This window comes from Patella vulgata, chromosome 8 (genome assembly GCF_932274485.2).
Source record: "Patella vulgata chromosome 8, xgPatVulg1.2, whole genome shotgun sequence".
Classification (NCBI taxonomy): domain Eukaryota; kingdom Metazoa; phylum Mollusca; class Gastropoda; family Patellidae; genus Patella; species Patella vulgata.
Window position 1 is genome coordinate 27,549,684 of NC_065886.2, and position 13,551 is coordinate 27,563,234.

Below are 13,551 nucleotides of genomic sequence, written 5' to 3' on the forward strand. Positions count from 1 at the left end.
AAAGTCCAAAGATTCTGTACTGAATTATGGGCATACTTAGTTATAAAAAAGAAATAGACTAATGATGTTTGGGAGTGGAGGCGGGTATGTGCCAAAATAACCCCTTACAATTATGTTCCAAACATCACATTTTTCACTTACGAGCACATTAAACGCATTTTGAGTGTTATTTTCTTGAGGCGTAACGGTTCCAATTACTACAGCTGATTTCAAAGAGGATAATTCTTGTTGTTCTAAATGCTAGTGTGAATACCAACATGTGTGATTACGTTTGATTCCATATTAATATCTTTATTTTAATATTCTTAAGCCTTGTGCTGTAACTAGAATATTACACCCTACGTTAAACTATAAAGAACGGCTATACTTCAGTTCATCAACTTTTTATTTTCATTTGATATGAAAACAATTTGAGCTACATGTGGTGGTTATTATCTACTGTATATTTAAGCTAATTATTGCTTTGAGGGGTTTAAGTCATTTGAAGGCCCACTGGGCAAGTATTCGCTTGGCAAGGAAATCTTGTGTAATTCTTTTGACTTCCACGATCCGGTGTAAACGACTTTAACTAACCAAGTGGGTTATTAAAAAGAACATGCACAAAAAGAAAAATATTCCAAAATTAGTAGAACTTGCCAAAATTGGTTTCTTTCATCTCATATAAGATAAATATCTAAAAGTTTGAAAAAATAATATGGAAAACTTATTCATCTAATTCGGCGTTTCCCAACCTCTGGGTCGCGACCCAAGTTGGGTCGCGAGCACTTTTCGTGGGGTCGCGGACGAGTCTGAGAACTTTAAAAAAAAATGCTATCTTTTGATGTAATCTATCTATACATCTTCAATAGAAGGCTTGATCTCGCTTTAATTCCGTACATCTTATCAAGGCCTTCACGTAACACTCTACAATCTACATTTTTTCGTCACTAATTTCGATTGGTATAGAAGCAGCTCTAGACCTCTCAGATTCCTCGATAGAAAATATCATCGCGGCGAATACCAAGTCTTGCGCTTTCCAACTGAAATATCTACCAGTGATGATCGAGTTGCAAAGTTAAAGGTTCGTTCAGTGTCAAAGCTGCTGGAAATTTCCAAAACGAAGAGACTTGCCGCTGCCAATTTTCGTGCAAATAAATACTTCTCTAGTCTCTAAAACAGTTTCGATTGTTTTTCCTTGAGTTTTTCAACTTATCTATTTATTGAACATCTTCAGTCACTGATCGATCAGTTCGAACACTACTTCCCCGAGCTCGACGTCCAGTCATTCACCATGGTCCGAGACCCATACAGTGCACCATTAGACGCCATCACCGATGATCATATCGCTCAAGAGGAGCTCGTGAGACTGCAGCAGGATTCCGGAGCTAAATCACTGTACAAGTCCTTGTCTTTGACCAGTTACGGGGGATCACGTGGCTAAGTGGGTAAGACGCTGGCTCGCTAGCCTGGAGGTCGGGTGTTCGATCCCTGCATTGACCGAGAAAGTTCATCCAGATTTTCCGGCGTGGTTTCCCCTTGTCAGTGATGCAGGACGGAGGGCCTGACAAGGAAAGCTGTCTAGTCGTGAGGATAGGACGAAAAACCGAAGTCCGGTGTACACATTGGCGTGCACGTAAAAGATCCCTTGACAATTGGAATTCGATATAAGAGTAAGTCGTAGTGCCGCTGTCCGGGCAAAATTTCCCTCATAGCACACATGGCGCATGGCCGTCTTCATTAGCTCAGTTCGGAGAAGAACAGTAGGACGTTAAACCCCATTTCATTTCATTTGTCCAGTTACTGGTGCAAAATGCTTGAATCCTATCCACGTCTATCCAAGAATGCAACACGGCTCCTCTTGTCGTACCCGTCGTCATACCTATGCGAACAGTCGTTTTCTACAATGGTTGTGATAAAAACAAAATTTAGGAACCGGCTTGAAATAGAAGGGAGATGATTGTCGCGCTGAGTGGCGTTGAGCCACGCATTGAAAACCTGGTCGCTGAAAAACAGGCGCAACCATCACACTGATTAAAAAAATCAATAATTTGTTATCGGACTTTTAATAAGTAAACAATAATAAAAGTGAATGATAATGATGTTTCATAATAAAATGTGCTTTTGTTCTTCGAGGGGTCGCGATCTGATCCTGGGTCTGGAATGGGGTCGCCACCCATAAAAGGTTAGGAACCTATGATCTAATTAGATTTCAGAAAATAAAAAAAAATGTCTATACGTCCAGCTTTAAATGCGATCCATTTTGATTCCAGAGTTGACAATTTTATTTACATTTTGAAGTGGACGAGAACAAAAAACTTTTCCATGTTGGTGGCAAAACTATTATGTTCTTGAAATAAAAAAAAAACATTTGCATATTAAGGCCAACGCCGTGTTCTTCCGGTGTCGTGGCTTGGCTCGGTACCCAGTTTGGCAAGGAAACTAAGGAACCTGGCCATACAGTGATATAAATAAATCTAATAATATTTCCGATTTCCTTAAAATTGATTAATCTGTTCTGAGACAACATGATTGGACAATGGCTTAATCGCTTTGATTTTTGCATCGGTTACCCATCTGATAGTTCGACATCAAGGGTTACCCGCTATGACAAACCGAACAATATGATTTGTGTTATCCTTGTAAAACAAGCTTGTCATACCCGATGTTCCAAAATGGGCTAGGATTCGATAACCGGGGTCAGTTTTACCATTTAAATCACAAATTGAAAATTAAAGTTATAAAATATAAAAGTTCTTAAACATACATTATGCACGAGCTAAATCTGCCTATTGTTATCTAAATTATTAATTAGATATTAATTAACTTATCCAGACCATAATCAACTCTCGGTGTTTACTGGTTTGGAATCCGATCTGCTGCTCAACGCTCATTGATATGGTAAAATCAAAATATGAATAATCGAGACTTTTTATCGTACCGACTTTAGTAATGATGATCGAGACTAGGCCTAAAATACAATCGCTAAATTATAGCGAGAACTGCCAGCTCTTTATCTAATCCCCCATAATATATCTTTAAGATAGCGACGTCTGAAGAGATCTGTAAATGAGCAGAGTTGTGTAAAATGGTATACATTACGTAAGAGCCCTTTCTCTCAAAGTAGAACTGAATAACAGAATATAAATATTTTAAGATATCGCATAAAATTAAGATTAAAAAGTGATTTTAATTGATGTTAGAAACATCGTATCACTACCTGGGCCATTAAGTAAGACGTAAACCTTCAAATAAATAGCTGCTTTTCTTCGTCGATAGACTGGAAAAGAAAACTACAGATCTACTTGACACCTATCTGAACTTAAATGTTTGATTATTTGGAGAAAAAATAAAACGTTTCTTTATTCATATTCATGCGTGTTTCATCAGACTTTTTTCTGTGTCGCCGACGATCTGTCGGTACCCCGCCGCCCTACGACTGACATGTAGGCAATATCTTGATATCTGATTTACATGAAATGATTACAATTTTGGACGAAATGTTCTAAGAAAAACATAAAAAGCCGATTCAAACTCAATAATATTTATTATAAATGAAATACATATTTAGCCATAATTGCATACATATTAAGACAAATAATTTAGAATTGCACATCATTTATATGTATTTTATAATCTATAAATTGGCACATACAAATTAATTACAATATTGGCATAAAGCATCCAAATAGGATTGACATTTTAAAAAAATCTGATTCCGTCTGAATAACATATCCAACAGTTTTGCTTTGTTTCTTTATCAACTGATCTTTCGGTTGCAAATACATTTAGCTTTAAAATATAAATTGCGAACGGGATAAAGGCTTGCCAGCATCTGCTGCTATCCCGTCCTTGGGATAGGTGGTGAGACTGCAAATACCCTCTTTAAGACCCCGCCCTTAATTAAAATAGATGGTGTATACATTGTTCGGCTTTTTTTAATTATTCGCTCGAAAATGTCGGCTTTAAATACAAAATCCTAAAACAGATTATTTACTATCAGGGGCGTACATATCGATTTTGTTAGGGGGGTGTTTAGCAAAAATAAGACGGACTGATGTACAGGCCCCTTATACGAGAGACGCAGCCACGAGTCGACCACCATAGGTGCGGGCTTTCTAGGGGGTCCGGGCGGGGGCAAGCCGCCTCGGAGAAATTTTTGAATCTAAAGTCCCTCAAATGCAATTTCCTGGATTTACACCCCTGTTTAATTACCAATGTTCTGTCCTCTGATTAAAATACAATAATAAATAAATCGAATATTAAATATTCTAATTTTAACAATGGACGGAAGGAATAGGATGGGATCATTCAATTTTCTACAGATGAAGAAACTGTTTGTTCTGTGTTTACAATTTCTATCACCTCCTCGTCTGAAGAGAATTCACCGTCAGAATCGACGATGATATCCGAACTGCAGTTGGAGCTGGATAAATCCGGCACCTCGAGAGAATTTTTCTTTGGTCGTCCCTTCGGTTTGGTTGGTGGTTCTGTTCCCCCTTTTAGCATTACCTGAAATACATTATTTCACCTTAAAATATCAGATTCAAATGAAAAATATGCTTTAAAATTAATAAAGTGTGATGTTTGTAGTTTACCATGGTGGTTCTATGAATCGTATGTCATTTATATACCATGCCCGTTTATTGAAAGTATTTCAAATTTCTGAATACATGTGAAATAAAGATCGGCGAGTGAGAAGATGACAATGACAATTCCTAATACGGAATACACTACACCGATCGTGATCGTATATTTTAATTATACAGTTCGTTGAGATCGATATATCGATATTTATCTAACCTACCTGCTTTTTCCATTTCATTCTGCGATTTTGATACCATGTCTTCACCTGTATTTGACTTAAGCCCAGTGTTTCCGCTAATTCAATACGGTCCGGCGTGGACAGATATTTATGACTTTCAAATTTCTTTTCTAAACCCATTAGCTGTAATTCCGTGAACACAGTACGACTCCTACGACATTTCTTCGGTTTTGCAAAACAGTCTGTACCCATGGGTGATCTGGTTCGGATATAAACTGGTAATGGTATAGGTACAGAGTAGTTTGTATCTCTTGGTTCTAGAAATGGTTCCACTGGATAACATCCTGTAAAAAAATATCTAAAGCTCAGTTTAATTAAATAACAATAATTGTGGATAAAAGTTTTAAACTTGAACTGCGATGCAGTGATAACGGGTTTCAAAAGTAACCTATTCCCTATTCATCAACAAAAAAAGCGTTTAAAAATCAGTATTCGAATTAGTTTTTTGGTAAAAAAATAATATTAAATTGAATATGACACACAGTTTTTAACAATTTGACAATCATATTCCAGATATCAAACTTAATAACATTTTATTTAAAATTAAAATGCTGAACTTCTGATTTCGGAAATTGTCAGTTCTGAAAAAAATAGGTAACATATTCGGTTAATGCCGAAAACTAAAACTGATAAAATATAGACCCGCGTCAAACTACTGTAACTGTTTAGATTTTCAAGTAGGTATGTAAGTATATTCGTTGTTGAAAATTGCATGTAAGAAATTCCTTTTGTTATAAGAAAATGATCAAAAGTTTATGTTCGTGTAAATTATAGAGTTATGTCCGTTTATCTAAAGATTCTCTTGAGACTTCGTGTGTGTTCTGGAAATGGCTAATCTATGAAACTTCTCAGTTTCAATCCGGTCCCATATGCGTTTATAATTTGATAAATCATTTTTCGCTTTCCACTTGCCAAACCCGAATATCTTTTTTCGGCACGTGCTAGCCACATGATTGCGGTAAAACGAACCGCGAATTCGCATAGGTTGGATGAAGAGAGGCCGTCCTGACATCGCTCAGGGCCAGCAATCGGTTGAAATGTCACTGAGAAACTGCTGATAATTTGTTTAAATGACGAAAATGGGAGTTTATATGTTGGCATCTGTTTAACATAGAAAAAGATAATGATTAACGGCCCTCCCGTGTGTAGTCTCGTTAAAACGAGGGTTTAATAAGGCTTTATCTGGCAGCCTTCCCCTTCCCGTCTTAAAAAAAGCCAAATAGTTCCGGACAATATGTAAATACTCAGCGTAGTTAGCCACGACAAAGATGAGTAAAATGGCATTAAAGGTGTGGATTGTTTATAATTCTTCTCTACCAATCTTGAGGAAAATCCCTCATTGTCGCTAGTTTAACATCGTTGTTGGTTTTCTTTAGTTGCCACTAGGGATCAAGATAACAAGATCATACTACACACATATCGTTAAAACAATAACTTCTCCCATGGTGGTCATTTCCTTTATTAATATACACGTTAACATGGCATTTTTACCATTTTACAATGTCTTTTGTAAGAAACCTTGGTACAAATCGCTCAACTTTTGAAATGTATATAATATATATTTATGTGTATAAGCATTCCAGTTTATTCAAGGTTCCTCCTAGACGGCTTCAAAGTTTTAAAAGCAAACAATCGCACGTGCGTTCACAGCCATTTTCAATTTGCACCAGACGAACTGTATGAATATGCCAAAGCTTTTCACGATTTGATATTATTCAATAACTAAACACCTCTTAGCACCGCACGTGTTTCGTTAATGCCAGAAAATGGTTTTATCGATGTCATATGGAACCCACTTCCCCCTTTCACCGCCTTTGGACAGGAAGATTCCCCTTGCACACAAAAACAATGTCAAACAACATCAAAAGCTGGGCAGATTTTGTTCAGATGCTTCTAAAGAGAATATCATAACGATATAGAAAGGTTGTTTATTCTTTTTATCATTGACAGGGATCTTAAATGGTGGCGATATGTTATAACACTATATTAGCTCGGCATGTGGCTATAAGTTATCTTGTAGCTACTTCTCAAGTACTTCATATCGTTTAATATTCTTGAAATCAATGACAAAGATAGAAATACGAGCACCTTTAATATGACTCCCCAGTAAATATGATACATGTTCTGTAGAGTTGGTAACCCTTATATATTGGTTTGTGTATAATTAGATAAATAAGCAGGGTTCATTTCTCACAAACAGTTCAGGTGATGAACCAAGTTTAGTGAAAGATGAACATTAACAATTACATTTTCACCTTCAGTTATTCTTCGGTAATAACGCGGCTTTTGCTTTGGCTTAAAGGGGCTAAGTGTCTAACTCAATATCATCCACAGTCTTCGACATTGCAAACACGACTTGTTGGTCAATTTAAATCAACATCGATGTTATCTTACCGCTGAAAGATGGGCTTCCAATGTCCAATATTTAAGACAAATTCAAAATTTTAAAAGTGGCACACGAATCGCGTGCCAGAATGCTTTCGAGCACATTTGTAATGAGGCGATTCGGTGAACGAGGCTAAACATATCCCATAGGAGAATAATGCCGGTGTAGACTGAAATAACCTGACGCCAAAGACTGCCATGGACTCTTCGCGTATTTCGCCTAACATAACTGATTAGAAATTACAGTAAAACCAAAAACGATTGAATGTAAATCAGTTTATATACATTCATATTACGTTATTATATGCGCCAAAGAATACAGATTTGGCTCCTTTAAAGTGTGTCCTAATCACGAAAACAGTTGTAAAATATAATAATAATAATATAATAATAATAATCGTTTTCTATAGCGCTGAACATTCAGTCAGTCTGACTGCTCTAATGGTCAAAAACAACATAAAAAAACCCGGGCTTGGCTTTAGCTTAACGAATGGTGTTAAAATGTTGAACCTGGCTTTCCAATTTATGTAATTTTCAAACTACGCTTTAGATCGGGTTTTCAGGAAACAATGTCAAGTCTAATGAAATATGAACCAATTGATGAGGAAAATACTGGTTGGTAGTTGTAGGCCCTATGTAGAATTGATATTTATTTTTATTGCTTACTTTTAAATGCCTAGAAAGTCAAGCTCCAATATAATATGTGAGCTTTTAGAATTACACATGTACATCAAATCGTGCACTCGGTTAAACATCTTATTGATGATAGATCAAATAAATTATTGGAAACCATCTGTTTAGCGTTTCCTTTAGTGTGAATGTTAAATATATAATTATATATTTCAATTTACAGGTTTTTCATAAAAGGTATTTAAAAATCAGAATTCCATCTCATCTGAAACTTTCCTGACGTAATGTATACGCAACATCATTTTGACATTCCTAACAAATCAGTTGAATTTCACCCAAATAATAACAAAGCAGTTTGGGTTTTGGTAATTAATAATATAACAAATTTCCAATTTATTTTTATACAACAAAGAAAACAATATTGACGGATTTCTGAATATTTCTGAAAAAAAACCCATTAATATAGGGTGTTTTGCAACCCATTTTATTCTTTGTTTTATTTCAATACATCATAAAAAAAGTTTTTCTGATTTCTTGCATTTAGATAAATTTAATAGAGTTTGGGCGATTTCCTAGATTTAAAAAAACAAAAGTAAATGGGTTTCGATGACTTCTGACATGGATTTCAATTGTTTGTAAAAAGAAAAATGAATAAAAATCTGTATATTAGGATTATTACGGCAGATTGGTTGTGTGCTCATTTTACTAAAGAGAGAGCGAGAGAGAGAGAGGGGGGTGTTAACGTCCCCTCGACTCAAACTATAAGATCATTTCGGGACTAACATAATAATGGTTCAATTTTATTTCAATAGTTCGCTTGCGCGTAGCTGTCTTTAACAGTTGGAGGACCCGGAGAAAACCCGCGTGGTTGGCCATCTAATCCCCTGCCCCCCTCTCCTCTCCCCATTTTACATCAGGGCCTACAATATGAAATCACTGTAACAATAAATGAGTTAGTTACCGTATATGGAGAAGTATATATTCTTGTTTCTTGAAAAGGGTGTCTGAACACTGAAAATGATGACGCGTTAAACGATTAGCAGTTTAGAACTCCAAAGTGCGAGAGGGGTGCACTAGTCCGCGGCTGCACTAGTCCGCCGCTATAAGAAATACTATAAATATGGGTATCAATAAACCTAACCCTAACCCTAACCCAACCCTTACCCTAATAATAGATATCGGTGGACTTATAAACCCTTACCCTAACCCTAATAATAGATATCGGTGGACTAATGAACCCGCGGACTGTGAGCATTCCCCAAAGGGGCACGATTTTGTGTACAAATGTAATTCTGAAAGTTCAATTACAAGTAAGCAAAAATAAATAAAATCAATTCTACATACAACTGCCAACCAATGTAACATTTTCGTTCTCTTTTGTTTGTTTGTTTTTTTGGGGGATTCACATGCGAACCGTGAAATGAACGTACCGAACAACATACGTACAAAAATAGGACATATTGATTTTTCTTTTTAAAGAAGTTTCATGTTTTAAGTCACAGAGATTACTCTCAGCTATCGTTATTTGCTTTTTAAAAAAATATTCTGACGTTTTACTATAAATTTCTTCCTAACTCGTACTTTGATTTTATTAAAATTGCTGTTCCAAAAACTTATCAAAGGGGTTAGGAGGCGTTAACCAACATGGCGTGTCGTGATTGAGTTGTCACATTGATCGCGTGCCATTCATTTCTAATTATTATAGCGCACGGGGGATCTGTGCCTCTGATATTTTATATCTTAAAGTGAAAATTTACCGGAAACTTATAAGAGATAACAGACAATGATTAAATCCGTTAACTAATTTAACTTGTTAAATGTCTTTTTCTATAAAAATGACGGCGTAAATTGGGGAAAATTGTTGTTTGTATTAGAACATTTGATAAGCAAAAACAAGGCACAAATTGTAAGAAAAGATCGGAGTTTTGCAACGCAAAGAGTTTTGTGTTTATTGTAGAAATTACGTTTAGCCTCGTGGCATCTTTGAAAATGTGCGACCACCAAATGTGTTTATTTAAGATAAAGCCTGGGGATTTTTTCTTATATCTTAAAGACTTCTAATTACCTTCTCATTTTTTTTTTCATTTTTTGTCTTTCGTTTTTCTTTTCCGCGGATGAAATTCAGTCGACATTTTAATTATTTGTAAGGAAAGACTTGTAGACCTAATTTGAGCTAGTTAGATAATATAACTATACTTTTTAAGTCAATGAATTCAAACATGCAATAAAATGTACTTTCAAATATTTTTTAAATTCCTTGTGGAATTTAAGAAAACCCCTAGAATAGTGTTAGTTCTTATAAAAAAGAATTGAAACCAAAAAGGTTTTCGGTAGTTTTATAGCATAGAAAAATTATGATTATATCTAGATTTTTCAATAGAAAGAGGAAAATAATAGAATTTAATATTCCAAGACCTCTTTGATTTGCTTTTAAAGAAATAAAGTTGTCAATTTCATTGGCTTTTACATGTTGATTATTGTTGTCTGCGACGACAATCTCTATTCGCTGAAAATCGTTTCACAGTAGGCCAAAAATGAAAACTAAAATTAACCGACTTTCGCTAAAAAATTTCGAAACAGAAATTAAATCGGATAGAGATTGTCTTGACGAAATAACACATCAGATCAGCCTGGTGCTTATTTAAATTTAGCAAAAATAGGGGTGGGGGGGCTTAAAACGTGTTCTTTAGATAGTCTTTAGGAGATTAAACATCTTCAGCTCGGTGTTTAGGGATAGAATTAATTTATCTTTTAGTCGTTAAGTAACATAGAGGTGGTGAGGTCAATAGTAACGCGTGTGAAATTCAATTGCGGTAGGATTGATAAATTTTAATATATCGTGACTACTTTCTTTTGGTCTGAATATTTATACTTGGCTTTCAGTCAACAATATTGCGATTTTAACATTGGACAATTCTATAATCAGTTCAAAATTGTTATCATATTCATTATTCTCTTTTGGATTGAAAAAGAGGGGGCAAAGCGTCGTATTCGAGTGTTTCTTTTAGGTAAAAAATATAAAAAAACAATTGATGATTTTCCTGAATATGCTTATATGAATGTGGTTAATAAATGGTTTCTGTACGGGCAATTTATTGTCTGGGCGATATGATGTTGACAGAGCGTGTACACAGTCACGAATAATTCGTTTTCAAGCTAAATTGCATTGATCGTATTCATCACAATTAAATTCGATCAGTTTCCATTTCAGCATCAATAATTCACATATGATCTGTTATATTTGAATATATGTTCGAAAAGAGGTCTATTTTCGTTGGATTTTCTTTTTCTAAAAATTCTAATTGCAGGGCTGTTGTTCTTAGATGTTTAAATATTGTTATATCAGCAAGCCAAAACATCAAAATAATCTCGTATGTTTTAGTTTATTAAGTAGAAACGGATGACACATTTAAATTTCGGAATGTTTTTCAACCAATATATATATGATTGACAATACTTTGATGGCGATTTGATTTTTTCTTTTGATTTTATTTTCTTGAGACGTAAACCTCCTGTATAGTGATTATCTAAATTCTAATGTTGTTTTCTTGTATATATATATACATATATATATATATATATATATATACAAGAAAACTAATGTTGTTCTAATGTTGTTTTCTTGTATATATACAAGAAAACAACATTAGAACAACATTAGTTTTCTTGTATGTATATATATACAAGAAAACAACATTCTAAATTCTAATGTTGTTTTCTTGTATATATATATATACAAGAAAACAACATTATATATATATATATACAAGAAAACAACATTAGAATTTAGATAATCACTATACACTATACAGGAGGTTTACGCCCCAAGAAAATAAAACCAGAAGAAAAAATCAAATCGCCATCAAAGTATTGTCAATCAAATTTTTGCAATCTTATCGAAATGGTGTAAATATGACGATTTTTTTTTTCCCTTACAATAAATATTTAATTATTTATTTTTCGTAATCGAGAAATCATTTTTAAAAGAAAAAAAAGCTTATCTATTAAATGTAATATCACTTACCTCGGGTCATCAAATAAGGCACAGTAGAAGGATGTCGGATTAATCCTAGATTATGGGGTAGGTGATGTGGCTGATACGTAAAATACGGTAAGGGTACTGAGCTTGGTATCGGTAAGCTTGGAAGAGTCGGTTTAATAGAGTGTCTCTGTCCGGAATTACCATCACGATTGTTTTCGGAACCTAAAATATCCTTAATCATAAAAGACGGTCTCTTAATTCGATCATTCATCTTAATATTTTCTAGAATTGTCTTAAATATTTCACTTTTTAAAACATCATTGATAATCATTACAAGAATATCGTGGAGAATTATTACAAACTTTATCCATATCCTCACATATCACTATACACTGATGAATTTCAGAGACATTTCTTGTGCAAAATGTCCGAAATTTTTGGGAAATTGAATGTACGGTTAGCAAAATAACATTACTTAATATTCGAAAGTCGAAATAATAAATGAAATAATAGATTCCAAAAGTTCTGTTTTAATTTTCCAAAACGCGTGTATGATATTTATTCTGGAAATCAACAGCATTGTATAGGCGGTTTCGTCTGCCAATCATTGTAAATCCACCAATCCAAATGCTTCGATGTTTTAAGTGGCGCGTGCCCTGTGGTGTTCTGGTAGAAGATGTGTTATTATATAATTGTGGTTTTCTAACAGGTTGTTAACATGATAAAGCTCGTTGATAGCCAGTTAATAAAATATTACCAGTTAAATAGATTTAATAGTAATATTACACTATTATATAAACTTATTATAAACTTTCCAAATTTCTTAATGTTGTCGTGCGTTGTCTGTAAAGGTATTAATATTTATTTATTTTTGGCTTAGCATCACACCGTGTTTATATTTTGTTTATTTGCAGTGATAATATACAAAGTATATTAATCTAATGGAATCTCAATGTTACCATCCTAATGTTTACAGTTTGTTTCATACCCACCAATCAGTTGACCATGAGCTAAAATTTAATACTTACTTTAATAAGTAGTCGTACCTCACTGTTTAAAGCTAACACATATCATAATTTTCAGCCGGTGTAATTTTGTATTTAAAAAAATCATTCATTAGAATTAGATCTTTTTTTCTTTTAGATAAGAAGAGAGCTACATTTTATTATACCATATTTACCCTATTCGGGCTTTTATTTTCATTGTAACAAAAAATCCTGAGCGGCACTGATTATCTTTCGTGTGTTTATGTCTAATTTCTATTTTTAATTTATACTGCATTGCTCAGAACTCTCAAGTTATTGGCATTAAGCTTATAATACTGTTGCTTTTGTAGCTTACAAAAAGTCATAAATAATGATTTATTGTATAGATAAAGCAATGAAATTATGATAAAGATCGTAAAGAATTTAAACGCCCATGCAGTTGCAAGGAAATGGAATCATTAATTTGGAGAGATTAAAATGTATTCTTGACAGGGATTGCATGGAACCATTCAAATAGGCATCAGACGACAGACCTACGTGAGTTTACACGTCGATAAAGTAGAAAAGTAGAATTCATTAAAAGCCAATTACAGTCAAATTAAAAGACGTCATAGGGTGCAGAAACAGAAGAACGCGCGAAAAGATTACCGTCTGTAGCTTCTGCTGGGTTGAAAATGGAAACAAAACATATTCGATTCACACCTTCAACATCTTAAGGCTAATTAGAGGACTGATTATTGACTAATGACAAGTCCACTTAAAATAAC